Below are 20570 nucleotides of genomic sequence, written 5' to 3'. Positions count from 1 at the left end.
TCAGTTTTATGAAGAGATTGAAGAAGATCTCGACTTTAGCAAGCCTCTTGAAGAGGTTTTCGAACTTGGATGATTCTAAGAAACACGATCCACAAAAATATGGGTGTAAGAGGAGTGATTTAAGTGTAAAGATGTGGTAATTCAAATTAGGTTTGCAAAATCTTACCTAGGATGATGATCTTTATGAAAAATTCTCTTCAAGACACCCACAAACTTACGAAAATATGGAGGAGAGGGAAGAGTTCTTACAGAGAGTTTGAAGTAGTTTGAAATGAGAAATGGAGGTGGGATGGTGGGAGTCTCGGCCTGTGACAACCCGAAATTTCTATCTTGTACAACCATTCAATTCAATCAAAGTCAGACTTGTTTCTACTATCTATTAGCACTGTTTAGAGTCTGTTTGAGTGTTCTAAGCCTAGTACCTTCAAGAGGTAATTTTAGGAAGTATACTCTAGAGTTCATCGTGTAACATTTAAGCCATAAAACTCCAAGAATTGGAGTTTACGGCCATAAAATAGAGTTTACGGCCGTAAACTCTATAGTATATATATGACAATTAGTCATATTTTTATGACTTTTACCATTTCAAGCCAAAGAACTCATTCTCTCTCAAGTACCATCTGAATTTTTCTTAGATCTTCAAGTTTGTAAGTGTTTCTTCCCTTGATTTGTTGATATCATTCAATGTCTAGTGAATATACATGATTTCATCCATGAAATCTCTTCTTTTGGTTAGATCTTTAAGTGTTCTTCGTTTCTTCAAGAACACTCTTGTTCTTTGGGCTGAAAACTACCCTTTCAAGCTTCTACATTGTAAGTATCTTCTTATATACTTACTACCTTGTAAAGACCCTTGAATTACTCCTTGAAATCAAGCTTTTCCCAAGAACATGAGGTGTTTACGGCCAAGAGCATCTCCATTGGCCGTAAACCCTAGTTAGAGGTGCATTTGAGCCATAAATCCACCCTAAAGGCTTCTAAACTCTTGAGTACCTTCCTATGTGTAGTACTTACTAGTTATGCTACTTGAAATCATCCAAAATCCAAGAGCAAAAGTGTTTACTGCCAAGACAATCTCCCTTGGCCTTAAAACCTAATTAGTGTGGCATAAGGACCATAACTTCTTCCTAAGGCTTAGACAAGAGACTAGAACACTTCCTTCATGATTGTAAGACCTTAACACACAAAATGGTACAGATTACCATGAGTTTACGGCCGTAAACTCATTAGGCCGTGAACCCATGGGCCGTAAACTCATGTGAGTAATGCCATTGGGCCGTAAACTCCTATGTGAGGCCCTACATCCCTTATATACAACCCTATGTGGTTTAACACTTCATTACAAGTGTTTCCTAGTCCCTAAGGTTGTTCCATTTCATGATTAGTTGTTATAAACACTAATTAGATGCATATATGTGTCATTATATGCTAAATAGGATCCGTGTGTGCTCAAGTCTTCACTTGACACTTAGCATCCTTAACCGATCTTACATTCGCATCACTCACTATAGGTGAGTTCATACCCCTTTAACTTATCTTTTAAATGATTTTAAATGCTTTTATGGGGGGGGGGGGAATACAAGTAGAAAACATATTAGTTATAAAACCAATCACATATGATTTATAACTGTGTTTCAAACAAAGGATTTCTTATACTTTAACTGTGTTTCAAACAAAGGATTTCTTCTACTTTAAACTGTCTTATCAACCAAACTGCTTTTAAATCGTTTTACAAATTGACATCAAGTCATCAATATTTATTATTAAACTCTTCAACTGTTTTACAAAACTTCTTTTTAAAGTTATATATTGTCAAATGCATGTATATATATGTATAGTTATATAAGTAATGTTTAAAGGACTTAGGACTGATAACTCGCTTTATTTCCTTTTCCTTGTTTGGAAGTGGCCTTAGGGTATCGGTTCTTTGTCCGAATGTCGTCTAAATATTAGTTATATATTATATGTACATATGTAGATATAAAAGTACTATCAATCAGCTCAATACCTTTGGGTAGCAAAGGCATACCTTCATTCATTCAAACTATAGAAATTACTAGTAAACTATAATAGGTATAGTTTAGGAGAATACTATCATATACAAATACTATAACGAGAAACAATACTTAATATAAAGAGAAACAGATAGAGAATACTATAACGAGAAACAATACTTACTATAAAGAGAAACAGATAGAGAATACTATAACGAGAAACAATACTTACTATAAAGAGAAACAATTAGAGAATACTATAACGAGAAACAATACTTACTATAAAGAGAAACAGATAGAGAATACTATAACGAGAAACAATACTTACTATAAAGAGAAACAGATAGAGAATACTATAACGAGAAACAATACTTACTATAAAGAGAAACAGATAGAGAATACTATAACGAGAAACAATACTTACTATAAAGAGAAACAGATAGAGAATACTATAACGAGAAACAATACATACTATACACTATACAAGAGAACATACTATGATGAGAAACAAAGAGAACATACTACATACTAGACAGAGAGAACATACACTACACTAGTATATACAATACATATACAAGAATACTATATCATAATGTGAGATACTACTTCGGGGCATAGCATAACTGCTATGGCTCGTTTTGTAACCAGAATCTCCTGGAGGGAGAGCGTGAATTTGCATATAGATCTATACTGGATTAACTATCCTACACCTAGTTGTTCGCTACAGTGGGACTTGCAAGTCTACGGGTGCCAAATGTCATTTCTTCCGACGTCTTTCATCGTCGTTTTTTAGTCAGTTAGTATGGTAACAACCTCATCACATTATACCTAAATTAAACCATTGGTTTTAAGGTAGTTATTACTTCAGTAGTTAATACAAATAATAGTGCAGTACACATACATTTTCCCATTATATTCAAATTGTGATCTTCTCACATAAAGGGTAATATAAAACTATATTTTGGTAATAATAGTCATATTTGGGAAAAGCATCCACTTTTACAGAGAAAAAAAAAATACAAAACAGTCGGGTCTTGGTAGAAGACTACATTTTATACTAGTAGAAAATATAGGTACAGTCGACCAGGTTTTGAGAAGACGGAGCATGTTCAAGACTCGTCTTTTATTTTGATTACTTGTTTTGGTGTTTTATTACTATGAAAGCACTCACTTGTATCAAATTATACTATTAATGCAATGGATGATGTTGTTGCTTGTTTACTACTTTGCATTGTTATGATACTGTACATGACGTCCTCCGCCCCCGAACGTTTCCGCCGTTCCGGTTTTGGGGTGTGACAGATTGTTATCTGAGCATTGTTTATAGTGAATCGAGTATATCAACCCATAAAAGATATACAAACTATAAACACAAAAAGGATTAAAATACTCTGACCAAGAGTTTATACTTTTAAGTACTAAAATACTTAACCAAAAGTATATATAATTACATACCTACATACTTACTATAGATCAGTGTCATACTAGAACATAACAAAAGTATTTAATTGTTGGACACCATAGTCAAACCTTGGCAGTTATGTAATCGTATCTGGGATGAATATAGCATGATCAACTATATTTATTTGAGATACGGTGAACGTGTGTCGAGAGCGATTGAGGTGTTGCAACAAACCTAAAAATTTCCAAATTATACATATACATCTTCATATACAGAAGAACATGAGAACAAAACATAAAGTAAAATACTATAGGAGTGTTTTAGACACTATTCATTCAAAGAACAAACTTATTAGGATTAGCAGTAAGTTTCTCTTATAGAAACTTTTTATTTGTTTATCGCGCTATTTTAGAATTGTTAAATAAATTCCTTACCCTTATTTCTCGTCTAGATAAATGGTTGGATTCCACCTCCCCGGCGACCCTTACTTTCCCGGCCAAGAGAATGGAGGAGGGCTAAATGCAGAACCAGAAGCAGAACCTGAACTCCCCTTAGATGATGATCTGGCAGAAGACCTTCCAGAGGATCTTGATCCCAAGCTAGAAGTGGAGAAGCTACCCCCAGTGGCTCCAATCCCAAATCCTAACCCTCGTCCGGCTTTTCAAGGCGTGACGCGTCCGTGGGTGGAAAGCTTGGAAACATGGAGCCAAGAGCAGAATCAGCCCATACCATTAAATGGAGACCAAAGCTTTTATGAGCTGAGCGAAGGAGTCTCAGCAGACAGGGTCTTGCCAATCCTGGTCCGCAGAGTTGCCCGAAACAAAATTCAGGGCAGGACAGCTCTCCATCGAATCACGGAAGTTAATGCCAATGCGAGAATGCATACAATCCGCACCATTCATCTTGAAGATGCTCGTGAGAGGTCTAGGAGAGACCACGAGGCCCTGTAGCAAGATCTTGCTGAAACTCGAGCCGAAGTCATAGAGCTCCGAGTATGCCAGAGGGTGTACGAAAGACACCTACTTGATGTGGAGCGTCAGCTGGCTGAACTAAGGGTTCATCCGAGGGATACCCATCACCAGTAGGAGATGATCTACCTCTCTTTCTTTTGGTTTAAGGAATAGCCTTCGTATATATGCTCTATGTAGCACTTTTCCATGTAACTACTCCTGTACGGTAGGTACTATTTCACTAGATCTGCGTTCTGTCAAACTTTCTCCCAGTTTTAAGTATTGATGTAAGACCTACTCCAAGGTCAAATTTTCCCAAACTTATGTACATCTTAAATATCAATGATATTGACAGTCGACTAATCCCTAAGACAATCCTTGACCAAATACTTTCATTCTACTATCGTTAGAATTCTATCTAAATCTCGCTCTCGTCAAATTATTGAACTATGGTAATTTAGCTCAAGGATCACTTCCAATTCTTGTCAAAAGTTGGATCATGTTATCCACTAACCAATGATAGCCTAGTTCGGATGACAATCGTCTTGTGACCATTCTATGAACTTACTTCTACTATTCACCAATACTGCATCATAGAGAAGTAGGTCAAACCATCGAGAACGGTTTAACAAAATGAAAACTTTACCTTTACATGAATGATTAGAATACACCTAGGACCGACCATAATCGCTCACGAACTCATTTTCTTATCGTATAACAGAATCATGTCGTCATCCAGAAATAGTCAGCCAAATGACAAAACCCCGATCCTGCATATAGACGCCGCTACTTTCCAAGCTGCGGTAACAGCTGCCGTGACAGCTGTCCTAGCATAATTCAACGCTGGTAAAGCAAACAAAGATGGAAATTGTGTTGTCAGTTCGAATTGTTGTAACAACCCACGAAGTCAACAAAAGATAGTAGTCACAAACCCTCAAGGTCACAAATCTGAGTATAGGAAACGAAAGCGTCAAGCCAAAAATGAGCGCAAGCGATCTCAAAGACTTGCCATGCAACAGCAAAAAATGGCGACCCCTGCCACTTCAGCACCGATCAAACGATATGAGGGAACACTCCCGAAGTGTGACAAGTGTAACTTTCATCATAACGGAGTTTGTCGTATATTGCAATGCAACAATTGCAACAGAATGGGGCACACTGCTCGTGTCTGTAGAACGTCGGCACGAACCATCTACCAAATCACTAGCATCAGAGTCAGCCCGGCTTGCTATGGTTGTGGTGAAACCGGACACTATAAAAGGAATTGTCCAAAAAGGACAAACAACGAAAGCGCTCGTGTCCACATAACTCCGACCCTATACATCACTTCCACCACCGACGCTGGTGCAAGCCAGATATGTCATATATGCGGTGAGATAGGACATCTCAAGAAGGATTGTCCAATAACAAAGAACTCTGGCGCAGACGGGAAGATACTAAGGATCATCGCCGCAGGAGAGACTACTCCGGACCCACGTGGAAATACTAGTACGTTCCGTAGCGATAAAGTTGGACTTATAAACCGTTAAAAAAAACTAGTGCAATTCGAGTCATATCATTCTGCGAGATCCCATCAGTTCAAGGGACTCTCGTGCTGCTTGTACTTGCTTTTTGCAGTATACCTTGCTCGCAGCAGTAGTTTCATAGATAAAACTAAAGTACTGAAACTCTGACATAAGTTGCACCGTTGTGTCTTTGTAACACCTTTCTGAGATAGTCTAGCGCCAGTTATTCCGAGTAGTCCGACATTATCATTTGACTTGAGTCAAATCGATCCTCACAGTGCCAGTTTCGTGCGAAAATTCTTTTCCCTGTAATCGACTTTCTAGCGAAGCCGTCGTTTCAGAAATCCGAGGTAATCATGCGTAAAGTGCCTTATGTTTCGTATCGTTCCTGAAGTAACCTCAGCAAACCTCCCTGGAATACCACTCGTATATTACGTCAAGTTTAATCCGAAGACCCATACGGTTAATATATCGTTGAGGAATGTATACGCAAGGGTGGTACATAATCAAGGTTCTACAGGCTTAGAATTGATGATTCCGCTTTAACTTCTTTTCCTTGTTTGGATGTGACCTTAGAGAAGAATCATTTATTCAACTGCCTTTTCAATCTTAATTATATACGACTCGTATACGCGAGGCTGTGATTGATGAACCAAATATGAGTTCTAATATGAACTTCAGGACGGAGACTACTCAAGACTACGAGTGATCATGCTGCCATATGAATAAACTTAGAAGCCAAACAAATGCCCTTCTCGCCGATCGGGACAAGAGATGCAGATGGAACAGAAGTACCTATCCTTTTCCTTAATTCACGAGTAATCATACTTTCTTTTAGATCTTCACGACATCTAATCCACCACAAGGTTTTGACGTCATAACGGTATGAATTGGTTGAGTCTACATCGAGCGGACATCATGTGCTTTGAGAAAGCAGTTCGTCTTAACCTCCCTAACAACGAAACTCTAGTTATCTACGGCGACAAATCAAGTATGAACCTTCGCATCATTTCGTGTATTCAAGCTCAGAAGCACTTACGAAAGGAATATCACGCATTCCTTGCACACATCGTCGATATGAGCCAAGAAGTGAAAGACATTCAGAACATTCCAGAAGTATGCGACTTTCCCGTCATCTTTCTAGAAGAACTACCGGGATTACCACCACAGCGTCAAGTCGAGTTCGAATCGACTTAGTTCCAAGGACTACTCCAGTAGCCAAATCGCCTTATCGTTTAGCTCCAACAAAGATGCAGGAACTTTCCAGTCAGCTTAACGAACTTCTCAGGAAATGATTCATTAGGCCAAGCTTCTCACCATGAGGAGCATCGGTCTATTTGTAAAGAAGAAAGACTGATCGTTTCGTATGTGCATTGACTACAAAGAGCTGAACAAACTTACCGTAAAAAAAACCGTTATCCTCTACCCCGCTTTGACGACCTATTTGATCAACTTCAAGGAGCGAACTACTTCTCGAATATAGATCTGAGATCTGGGTATCACCAGTTACGAGTGCTAGAGGAGGATGTCCCCAAGACAGCCTTCCGAACTCGTTATGGACACTACGAGTTTGTAGTGATGTCGTTCGGATTAACCAACGCACCAGCTGTATTCATGGATCTAATGAATAGGGTGTGCCGTCCTTACTTGGATCAGTTCGTCATTGCTTTCATCGATGGCATACTTATCTACTCTCGTAGTAAGGAGGAACATAGTCAACATCTACGAAGAGTCTTAGAAACATTATGATCGAAGAAGCTCTATGCGAAGTTCTCTAAGTGCGAGTTTTGGATTCGAAGAGTCGAATTCTTGGGCCACGTTGTTAGCGAGAAGGGAATTCACGTGGACCCCTCCCAAAAATCAAGGCCATTGAGAACTGGTCATCTCCGAAGACACCTACGGAAATGCGTAAATTTCTAGGTTACACTGGCTACTATCGCAGGTTCATACATAACTCCTCTAACAACGCAAAGCCGCTTACTAAACTGACCCAGAAAGGAGTGGCCTTTGACCAGGAAGAGTTATCATCCCAGTAAAGTCAAACAAAAGAAGCAAAGCCGTATCCCGATAGTGAAAGGTTCACTGGAATGCCAAGCGAGGACCTGAATTCACTTGGGAGCACGAGGATCAGATGAAACTAAATTATCCTCATCCTTTAGCATAGTCTTCAATTCTTGCTTAAACTCTAATTTCAGGACGAAATTCTCTCTAACGGGGGGATGATGTGACAACCCGAAATTTATATCTTGTACAACCATTCAATTCAATCAAAGTCAGACTTGTTTCTGCTATCTATTAGCATTGTTTAGAGTCTGTTTGAGTGTTCTAAGCCTAGTACCTTCAAGAGGTAATTTTAGGAAGTATACTCTAGAGTTCATTGTGTAACATTTAAGCCATAAAACTCCAAGAATTGGAGTTTACGGCCATAAAATAGAGTTTACGGCCGTAAACTCTATAGTATATATATGACACTTAGTCATTTTTTATCACTTTTACCATTTCAAGCCAAAGAACTCATTCTCTCTCAAGTACCATCCGAATTTTTTTTAGATCTTCAAGTTTGTAAGTGTTTCTTCCCTTGATTTGTTGATATCCTTCAATGTCTAGTGAATATACATGATTTCATCCATAAAATCTCTTCTTTTGGTTAGATCTTCAAGTGTTCTTCGTTTCTTCAAGAACACTCTTGTTCTTTGGGTCGAAAACTACCCTTTCAAGCTTCTACATTGTAAGTATCCTCTTATATACTTACTACCTTGTAAAGACCCTTGAATTACTCCTTGAAATCAAGCTTTTCCCAAGAACATGAGGTGTTTACGGCCAAGAGCATCTTCCTTGGCCGTAAACCCTAGTTAGAGGTGCATTTGAGCCATAAATCCACCCTAAAGGCTTCTAAACTCTTGAGTACCTTCCTATGTGTAGTACTTACTAGTTATGCTACTTGAAATCATCCAAAATCCAAGAGCAAAAGGTGTTTACTGCCAAGACAATATCCCTTGGCCGTAAAACCTAATTAGTGTGGCATAAGGACCATAACTTCTTCCTAAGGCTTAGACAAGAGACTAGAACACTTCCTTCATGATTGTAAGACCTTAACACACAAAATGGTACACATTACCATGAGTTTACGGCCGTAAACTCATTAGGCCATGAACCCATGGGCCGTAAACTCATGTGAGTAATGCCATTGGGCCGTAAACTCCTATGTGAGCCCCTACATCCCTTATATACAACCCTATGTGGTTTAACACTTCATTACAAGTGTTTCCTAGTCCCTAAGGTTGTTCCATTTCATGATTAGTTGTTATAAACACTAATTAGATGCATATATGTGTCATTATATGCTAAATAGGATCCGTGTGTGCTCAAGTCTTCACTTGACACTTAGCATCCTTTACCGATCTTACATTCGCATCACTCACTATAGGTGAGTTCATACCCCTTTAACTTATCTTTTAAATGATTTTAAATGCTTTTATGGGGGGGGGGGGAATACAACTAGAAAACATATTAGTTATAAAACCAATCACATATGATTTATAACTGTGTTTCAAACAAAGGATTTCTTATACTTTAACTGTGTTTCAAACAAAGGATTTCTTCTACTTTAAACTGTCTTATCAACCAAACTGCTTTTAAATCGTTTTACAAATTGACATCAAGTCATCAATATTTATTATTAAACTCTTCAAATGTTTTACAAAACTTATTTTTAAAGTTATATATTGTCAAATGCATGTCTATATATGTATAGTTATATAAGTAATGTTTAAAGGACTTAGGACTGATAACTCGCTTTATTTCCTTTTCCTTGTTTGGAAGTGGCCTTAGGGTATCGGTTCTTTGTCCGAATGTCGTCTAAATATTACTTATATATTATGTGTACATATGTAGATATAAAAGTACTATTAATCAGCTCTATACCTTTGGGTAGCAAAGGCATACCTTCATTCATTCATGTTGGATTAATGTCTAAGTCCATAACTATAATTGGTAAGACTTGACCCGACCCGGCATGGTCCATTTGGGTTGCATGGCATCATGCATTTGGATAGACTATAATGAGAGAAATAACACTTAAGGTTGGTTAATATATTATAAGTTCTAATATATTAATAAGGTTATTTAATTAGTATTGATCAAGAATTAATTTGGAATTAATTAAGTGATCAAAAGGAGACTAATTAAATATATGCGTTGATTGTGTAAATCATTCATTCTTATATATGTGGGCTTGTGATCCAAGATTTCTTATGTTGGACTAAGTCCATGGGGTGACCCATGGAGGTTAAAATCCATGGAGCATAAGGAATGGGTAAAGTTATGAGTTACATGGTGTAACCCTAATAGCCACCATATAAAAGAATCTCATGGCTCAAGAAATCGGGCACTAATGTGTGAATATGAGGGCTAGACGATTTCAAGGAGTGTTCCATTTCTCTCAAGTCATTCCATGTGCATTTAGTGTTGTGTGAACCATTTGAGGTGTCACACTTGGGGCACTAGGCACTCAAGCTTCATGGAGACAAGCTACATCAAACAAAGGTATGTATTTTATCCATTTGATTACCCAAGTATCAAGTATTGTATGTTAGATAGGGTAATACCTTGGAAAGTTCATAATTGCATGTATAATAGAGAAAACATAGATCCAAGGTATTTAGGGTTGCATGTACACTTAGGAGTGTTAGAATGCGCAAAACCCATCAGTGGTATCAGAGCCAAGGCTTGTTTTCTTGTTATACTTGCAAAATTAGCTGAAAAATCGAATTGTATTAGTTTAAAAGTTATGCTAATTACTTGAAAAAAAATGTGATGTGAATTATCTTTGTTTATATGAGTTTATTAGATTAATAGAAAAGTTAATTGATTATGTGTTTTCAATCCATTTTAATCTAAGAGTTGATTCTAAAATGTGTTTTTGTAACTTGTCCTCAAGTTATATGAAAAGTCACATTTAAGTTTCATAAAACTCATAAAAAGTTGGCAATGGTTACAAAAATAAAGAGTCTTGTCCTCATTAAATGGTTTTATGACTCCATAACTTGTCCTCAAGTTATGGAGGTTCAAGAGTCACTTCACTAAATGATAAAATGTGTAACCTTAATTAGTTCCATAAGTTACAAAAATAAAGAAAAGTTACATTCTTTTATTAGTTTAAAGTCTTCCATAACTTGTCCTCAAGTTATGGAACTTGAAGAGTTTTTTTTAATTAAAACTACTTTAAACACATAAGTTATGGAATTAATTAGTTTTGAATATTTTCAAAACTTGCCCTCAAGTTTTGGAATTTGTAAAGTTTTCCCCATGAATACTTTAATTCCAAGTTAGCCCTTAGAATTTTTAAAGTTAAAATTCAACCCTTATACTGATGGGTTTTGAGCATTCTAACACTTCCTAAGTGTACATGCAACCCTAATAACCTTGGATCTATGTTTGTCTAATTATCATGCAAAGTTGAATTCCAAGGTTATATTCCTATCTAGCATACATGGGGAACAAATTTTAACTTGCATGAAATATAGAATAACTTACCTTGTTGTTGCTTATGATCCTTGAAACCTTGTGAGCCTAGCACCCCAAGTGTGATGCCTCAAATGCTTCACACAACACCAAATGCTTTTGGAATGACTTTAGAGAGAATACACACTTCTAAAATCGGCCTAGCCCTCTTGTTTCTTATGTGTAGCCGATTTTGGTGGAGAATGGGTTTCTTATATAGTGTTGACACATCTAGGGTTACACCATGTAAACCCTAATGTGTCATGACTCTTCATTTCCATGACCCATGGGTTTGTAACTCCCATGGAGCATCCATGGAGCATCCTATGGGTGGAACCCAACTTGATAATCCATGGAGCCTCTTAGCCCACTATATAAGATATGGAAGATTTACATAATCTACCCATATCTTTAATTAGTTATCTTTTGATCACTTAATTAATTCTAAATTAATTCTTGATCAAACTAATTAAATAATATTATTAATATATTAGAACTTATAATATATTAATAAACCATAAGTGTTATTTCTCTCATTTTAGTTTATCCAATTGCATGGTGCCATGCAACCCAAATGGACCATGGCGGGTCGGGTCAAGTACATACCAGAAATAGTTATGGACTTAGACACCTTATCCAACAGTTTCCCACTTGGATAAGTCTAATAACTATAACTGAAATACTTCAGGAACCGATCGGCAATCGTAGCTCTTTCAAGGTCTCTCGGAACTGAGAAGATGATGATACGCCATTTAAGATAAGTGATCATATAATCCTCTGTTCTAGATATCAGCCGGACAAATACATGGAACACTGTGTTACTTTATGTCCAGCAGTTTGTTTTCCGATTTCCGATTTGTTTGACAAAGAACTTAATTGAACACATCAACTTAGTTCTGACCGGGACCGGTACATAGGTCAAAACAAAATCATCGAGGGGCCCAGATATCAGCTTCTAATCCAAGAAGGAACATATAAACTTCGACTCATATGTTTGTTCTACCACTCATTGAATTATACACAAAAGCACGTTTTATAACATCGAGTTACCAATGCGTTAACGTACAATCAATGCATAACCAACTCATAAGTAACAAATCATATCTCTAGGTTTGAAGACTTATATGATATTACCGTCTCACGATCACTCGAGATAAATTCCATGAAGTGATTCCAGTGAGCGTGGGTTGAGTCCAATGCTCATAACTTATGAGCACTCATGAGTGTTGTAGCCATGGCCAACAACTTAGACCTCTGCAACCAATCATGACAGTCTTGATTCATACCTACTTCCGACATATGACCGACTGTGGAGGTTCGAATAATATGATATACCAAACATAATTATTCTGGAAGTCAAAACATGCAAAAGAAATATAGTAAACAATCGACAAGAGATAGCAACACTTTACTCATAAATAAAACACCTTTTATTCATCATCTAATGTCAATTACACTTTACAAATTTCAAGGTTATCTAACTACTAAATCTAATATCATCCTTCAGCCTTATGCTCCGAGCATGCTGGAGATGCTTAACCCGAGTCACTCCCTTCATGAGGGGATCTGCTGGATTCTCATCCGATGATACCCTCTTTGCCACGAGGAGTCCTTCTTCTATTCGATGTCTGATGAAATGGTATTTTCTGTCGATGTGTCTGGATCTCCCGTGATCCCTTGGTTCCTTGGCTAAGGCAACTGCATTTTCACTATCACAAAAAATTTCCATTGGCTCTTTAATAGCTGGTACAACTCCAAGGTCTCCAATGAAGTTCTTCAGCCATATCGCCTCCTTTGCTGCCTCGCTAGCTACTATATACTCTGATTCGCAAGTTGAATCAGCCAGTGTCTCTTGCTTGGAACTCTTCCAAGAAATTGCTCCTCCATTTAAGGTAAAGACCCAGCCTAACTGAGAGCGGAAATTATCCCTATCAGTCTGAAAGCTAGCATCACTATACCCTACAACTCTCAAGTCTTCACTCCCACCGAGGGTAAGGACCCAATCCTTAGTCCTCCGTAGGTACTTGAGGATATTCTTTACTGCAGTCCAGTGTGCCTTGCCAGGGTTCCCCTGATACCTGCTAACCATGCTCAAAGCAAAGGCTACATCAGGTCGAGTACACGTCATAGCATACATGATCGATCCTACAGCCGAAGCATAAGGTATTTGACTCATTTCTGCTATCTCAACCTCAGTACTAGGGCTTTGTGTCTTACTCAATCTGGCATTACTCTGGATAGGTAACTCTCCTTTCTTGGAGTCCTGCATGCCGAATCTCTTCAACACCTTATCCAAGTAAGTACTCTGACTAAGTCCAATTAGTCTTTTACTCCGGTCTCTCAAGATCCTTATCCCTAGAATATAGGCAGCTTCTGCTAGGTCCTTCATAGAGAAACACTTCCCAAGCCAGGACTTAACTTCCTGCAGAGTTGGGATGTCATTTCCTATGAGTAGTATGTCATCCACATACAATACCAAAAAGCTAACTATACTCCCACTAGCCTTGACATATACACAAGATTCATCTTCACTCCTAGAAAAGCCAAATTCCTTGACTTTCTCATCAAAGCAAAGATTCCATCTGCGAGGTGCTTGCTTTAACCCATAAATGGATTTCTCAAGCTTACACATTCTATTAGGGTACTATGTATTGACAAAACCCTCTGGCTGACTCATGTAAACATCCTCAGCTAACTTTCCATCAAGGAAAGCGGGTTTGACATCCATTTGCCATATTTCATAGTCATGAAATGCGGCTATGGCTAATAGAACCCTAATAGACTTAATCTTGGCCACTAGAGAAAAGGTCTCATCATAATCAACTCCCAGAGTTTGTGAGAAACCCTTTGCAACCAGTCGTGCCTTATAAGTGTGTACATTACCATCCATGTCGGTCTTCTTCTTGAAGATCCATTTGCACCCTACAGTCTTACGACCTGGTACATTCTCAACCAAGTTCCAAACTTGATTGTCATACATGGACTGTATCTCGCTGTCCATTGCCTCTTTCCACTTGGCTGACTCAGGGCCTGCCATGGCTTCCACGTAACTGTTAGGTTCATCCAGACCTATCAGTGTCTCATCACTGATAAGTATATCACCTTCTGCAGTAATATGGAATCCATAGTAATGCTCAGGTGCATTCCTAACCCTTGTGGAACGCCTCAGAGGTACAGACTTGTCAATTGGCTCAACAGAAGTTTACTCCTCAAGTTGAGTGCTAGGGTTTGAAGTTCCTTCACCACTTGACTCTTGAATTTCTTCAAGGTCAACTTGCCTCCCACTGTCTCCTTGGGTTATGAACTCTCTCTCTCGAAAGAAAGCCCTCCTAGCTACAAAGACCACATTCTCACTAGGTCTGTAGAAGAGGTAACCAAAGGATTTCTGTGGGTAGCCGATGAAAATACACCTCTCACTTCGAGGTTCGAGCTTATCATGAGTCTCGCGTCTCACGAAATCCTCGCAACCCCAAATCTTAATGTGGTCTAGTTTGGGTACTTTACCAGTCCACATCTCATGAGGAGTTTTGGCAACTTTCTTTGTGGGAACTAGATTAAGGATATGGGCGGCAGTCTCTAAGGCATACCCCCAAAATGAGATTGGTAGCGAAGCTCGACTCATCATGGAACGAACCATATCCAACAAGGTTCGATTACGCCTCTCAGCTACACCATTCAACTGCGGTGTCCTGGGAGGTGTCAATTGTGAGACAATCCCACATTCCCTAAGATAGTCGAGGAACTCTGAACTAAGATACTCACCACCTTGATCGGATCAAAGCATTTTAATGTTCCTGCCCAATTGATTCTCGACTTCCTTTTTAAACTCTTTAAACCTCTCAAAAGTCTCTGACTTATGCTTGATTAAGTAGACATATCCATATCTACTGTAATCATCAGTAAAAGTCAAATAATAACGATTAGCATCCCTTGTGGCATGTTTGAAGGGCCCACACACATCCGTGTGTATAAGATCCAACAAACCTTCACCCCTCTCACAAGAACCTGTGAAGGTTGACTTTGTCATTTTTCCATGTAAGCATGATTCGCAACTATCATCTGACTTTAGGTCAAATGACTCCAATACTCCATCCTTTTGGAGTTGGCCTATGCGTTTCTTGCTTATATGTCCAAGACGACAATGCCATAATGATGCTTTATCCAAGTTATTATCATTAACAGAATTAATACACAATACATTATTTCCTAAGTTATCAACCACAGATACAGTTTCATACACACCATCACAAGGTAATGCTTTAAAATAAAGAACATTATTAAAGAAAGCATTAATCGAACCAACTTCATTATCAAATGAAAAGATGAAACCTTGTTTATACAATGCATGAAAGGAAATAATATTTCATGCCATTTCTGGCGAATAACAACATTTATTCAAATCTAAACTAAACCCACTACTTAGCGATAAAGTATAAACTCCAATCTTGGTGACAGGAAAAGCTTTCCTATTCCCCATGATTAAGTTTATTCTTCCATGCTCCACATTCTCACTTCTTCTTAGTCCCTGCAAATCAGAAAAGATATGAATACCACAACCGGTATCAAGGACCCAAGAGTTAGAATGGGGTGAGTTATTAGATAAGATAGTGTAAATACCTGCATGGTTGGGTTAAATTTCCGATCCTTCACATCTTGCTGGTACTTTGGGCAGTTCCGCTTCCAATGTGACTTTTCATGGCAATAGAAGCATCCAGCCTCTTTAGGGTCAGAAGAAGGAGTGACAAAACCTTTCTTGGTTCCACTTGAAGAAGAGCCATCAAGGGTCCTAGCCTTGGTACCCTTCGAAGAGCTCTTCCTCTTCTTCCCTCTACTTTTCCCGATTGCCAAAACCGGGGCGGAGTTTGGAGTAGGAGTGTTAACAACCGACTTACCCTTAAGACCTGTTTTTGCGGTCTTGAGGAGTCCCTGAAGTTTGTTGAGTGTGACCTCTTCCTTATTCATGTGATATGTCATGCAGAATTAATCATAGCACGATGGTAAGGAGTGCAAAATGATATCTATTGCAAGCTCCTCAGGGAAGTTCACATTAAGCTTCAGCAACCGATCCACATACCTTTGCATTTTCTGCATGTGGCTCGTGACGGATTCCTCGTCCTTCATCATGGTTGTTATGATAGAGGATATGATTTCATACCTCTCTTGTCGTGCACTTTGATGGTATCTTTCCATCAGATCTTGGTGCTTTTCAAAAGGGTAGAAGTCCTCATAGGACTTTTGGAGTTCCGTTGTCATGGTGGCCAACATGATGCATGCCACTTTTGTAGCATCCCTTTCATGTGCCCGGAAGTCAGCGATCTCCTGGGAAGTTGCAGTGGTCTCATCAACTTCCTTAAGCTCCTTGTCAAGGACATATTCTTTGTCCTCGTAGCGGGTAATCATCCTGATGTTTCTGATCCATTCATTGAAGTTGGATCCATCAAAAGTGACTTTCCCACACAAGTTCATAAGGGTAAAGGAGCCATTAGGATTAGAGCCAGAAGCAGCATTGTTTGAAGACATCTGAAAGAAGAGAACAAGATTAGTTTAGATATTAAGAGAGTCCTTAATAAAACACCCAAATGTAATATTAAGGCTAGGATCCAATCACAATATATTATAACTTAGAAGTGGTATGCCGTAATCCAAGCTATAACATATTTGAAAGGTAGGTGAATGACGATTCACCAATTTCCACCATGAAAAACGAAATATAAATATTAGGTTTTTAATTGGTTCTTAGAAATTCCTAGATTCTTTTGAGATTCAATGAACTTTTCAAAGGCATGTTTCAATCTCGAGTATGCCCTCCAAGTTTTGTGACTGGGATACCGAGGATCACAAAACGAGGTGTGAATTAACCATGCAAATCACTTGGTACCCTCAAGGTTTATCACTCAATCGATGTGCTGGTAAACCACACACGCTCCACCGATGCTATGGTAAACCTTAAGTCACCCTTTACCTACCTTGTTAAGTCCAAGTTAGTGTGCCGGTTAACCACACACGCTCCACCAACGACTTAAACAAAGTGTAAAGTGTAATTTCATGGATTAACACCTTATTCATATTTTCCTAAAGTAACTAAGATTGGGAATTTAATAAAAGCATTTAGGTACTTTATAATATTCATCATACTTTTAATGAGAATTTATAAGTCCTTGTCTTACCCGTTCGGCTAACGACCCTCCACCGATCAAGGAAGCGGTGGGTGAGAGTGGACACCCATTAAGTTGCCATTTTATAGGCAACAACCTTATACCCCCCTTATAGACCGGCTTCGTGAATGAGGTGTACTAGCGGTAAGACGACTTGACGTTATACATATATATATATATATATATATATATATATATATATATATATATATATATATATATATATATATATATCCGTAACTTATAATATTATAAAGTATAAGGGTTGAATTTTAACTTTTAAAATTCTAAGGGTTGGAACTAAAGTTTTAATCAAGACTTTACATGTTCCAAAACTTGAGGGGAAGTTTTGTAAACTTCCAAAACTTTTAATTTCTTATAACTTATGAATTAATTGAGTAATAAAAATGAAGACTCTTCATTTTTTATAACTCTTGTGTTCTTTTAATGGCTTTAATAAAAGTGAGACTTTTGGTTTTCTATAACTTGAGGACAAGTTATGGACTCCATTAAAACACATTATGATCATGAATTAAACTACCATGAAGGTTACAAACAATTCCTATGATCATCTAATCTTCATAAGTTCAAGAACATGAATATGAACACTTTCAAGAATCAAAAATTACACTTAAAAAAAACTTGTACTTTTAATAATTGCTATTGTAAATGGATTAGCATAAACATTACACCATCTAAAACAAGCTTTAAAACATCAAAACAGTTTAGGGTAATGTTTCTAGTCCATATCCAGCAACAAATGTGCAAACTTTCATACGAGCAGAAAACAGAAAAACGGTTTTTTTTCAAACTCATTGCACACAAAAAAAAACAACAACAACAAACAAACCTAGGCTCTGATACCACTGATGGGTTTTGAGCATTCTAACACTTCCTAAGTGTACATGCAACCCTAATAACCTTGGATCTTTGTTTGTCTAATTATCATGCAAAGTTGAATTCCAAGGTTATATTCCTATCTAGCATACATGGGGAACAAATTTTAACTTGCATGAAAGATAGAATAACTTACCTTGTTGTTGCTTATGATCCTTGAAACCTTGTGAGCCTAGCACCCCAAGTGTGATGCCTCAAATGCTTCACACAACACCAAATGCTTTTGGAATGACTTTAGAGAGAATACACACTTCTAAAATCGGCCTAGCCCTCTTGTTTCTTATGTGTAGCCGATTTTGGTGGAGAATGAGTTTCTTATATAGTGTTGACACATCTAGGGTTACACCATGTAAACCCTAATGTGTCATGACTCTTCATTTCCATGACCCATGGGTTTGTAAATCCCATGGAGCATCCATGGAGCATCCTATGGAAGATTTACATAATTTACCCATATATTTAATTAGTTATCTTTTGATCACTTAATTAATTCTAAATTAATTCTTGATCAAACTAATTAAATAATATTATTAATATATTAGAACTTATAATATATTAATAAACCATAAGTGTTATTTCTCTCATTTTAGTTTATCCAATTGCATGGTGCCATGCAACCCAAATGGACCATGCCGGGTCGGGTCAAGTACATACCAGAAATAGTTATGGACTTAGACACCTTATCCAACATATACTTTATAGTATTATAAGTTAATAATAAATATATGTATAAGAGCAAGTCAGTCTTACCGTTAGTAGGCCTCATTCACGAAGCCGGTCTATAAGGGGGGGTATAAGGTTACTGCCTATAAAATGGCAGTTTAACGGGTGTCCACTCTCACCCACCGCTTCCTTGACTGGTGGAGGGTCGTTAGTCGAACGGGTAGGACAAGGACTATAATTCTCCCTTCATTTAAAGTATTAATGATAAATACTAAGTAACTAAACTTTTTATAAATTCCCAATCTTAGTTACTTAGGAAAATGTGAATAAGGTGCTAATCCATGAAATTACACTTTACACTTTGTTTAAACCATTAGTGGAGCGTGTGTGGTTAACCGACACACTAACCTGGATTTAACAAAGTAGGCAAAGGGTAACTTAATATTTATCATAGTATCGGTGGAGCTCGTGTGGTTAACCGGCACATCGATTGAGGGGTAAATATTAAGGGTACCAAGTATATTTGCATGGTTACTTCACACCTTGTTTTGTGATCCTTGGCATCCCAGTCACAAAACCTGAAGGGCACACTCGAGAGTGAAACATGCCATTGAAAAGTTCAATGAATCTCAAAAGATCTAGGAGTTTCAAATCCAATTAAAAACCTAATTACATTATTTCGTTTTTCATGGTGGAAATTGGTAAATCGTCATTTACCTACCTTCAACTATTTTATAACTCGGATTACGGCATCCCTCTTCCAGTTATAAATAGGTTGTTGGATCCTAGCCTTAATATTTCATATTGGGTGTTATATTAAGGACTTTAGATCAACTATCTTGAATATCTCCCAAAAGATGTCTAGTTCAGACATCTATGATCTTCCCAAATCTCTTGGAACTTTACTTCCTACACCTCCTCCAATTATTCTCCCTAACCCACAAGTTCAAGGTCACTCAAGCCCTAATGGCAAGCAAGGTCTATGTGTGATCACATCTTAGAGATGAAGTCACATATTGACAAGCTGGGAGAGTTGGGTGTCAAAGTCTTGAGAAAGTTGGATGTTCAATCACTTTCTAAGTCACATAGTGAGTTCCTTTGGGACTACTATGAAACAGACTATGACATGAACCTTAATGATCATATCTATTTGCTTGGTGCTGCTGAATCAGCAATGATTTGGAACGATAGTAAAGCAAATTTGATTAGAAGATCAACTTCCAAAAAACTTTATGGACAATGACAATGGTGACACTGGAAATCCAGAAAAAGCATTCTCTTCCCAATGGAAAGGGATTGGCCATAGTCAACTAGGTTGACCAAATGGTAAGGAGAAAGGCTAAGTCTGAGATAGTCCCATTACCAAAGGGTCCATATGTTTATTTTGCCAAAGGAAGGGGCGTTGATTGCAAAGCTGCCAAGTTTACCTAAGGATGTTAAAGTCAATAAGTCTGACTCTACTTTAGGTAGAGCCCATTATCTAACTCTGTTAAGTTTCTATT

Source organism: Lactuca virosa, chromosome 9, assembly GCF_052849685.1.
Source record: "Lactuca virosa cultivar CGN04683 chromosome 9, Lactuca_virosa_CGN04683_v6, whole genome shotgun sequence".
Lineage (NCBI taxonomy): Eukaryota > Viridiplantae > Streptophyta > Magnoliopsida > Asterales > Asteraceae > Lactuca > Lactuca virosa.
Note: the sequence above shows the minus strand (reverse complement) of the source record.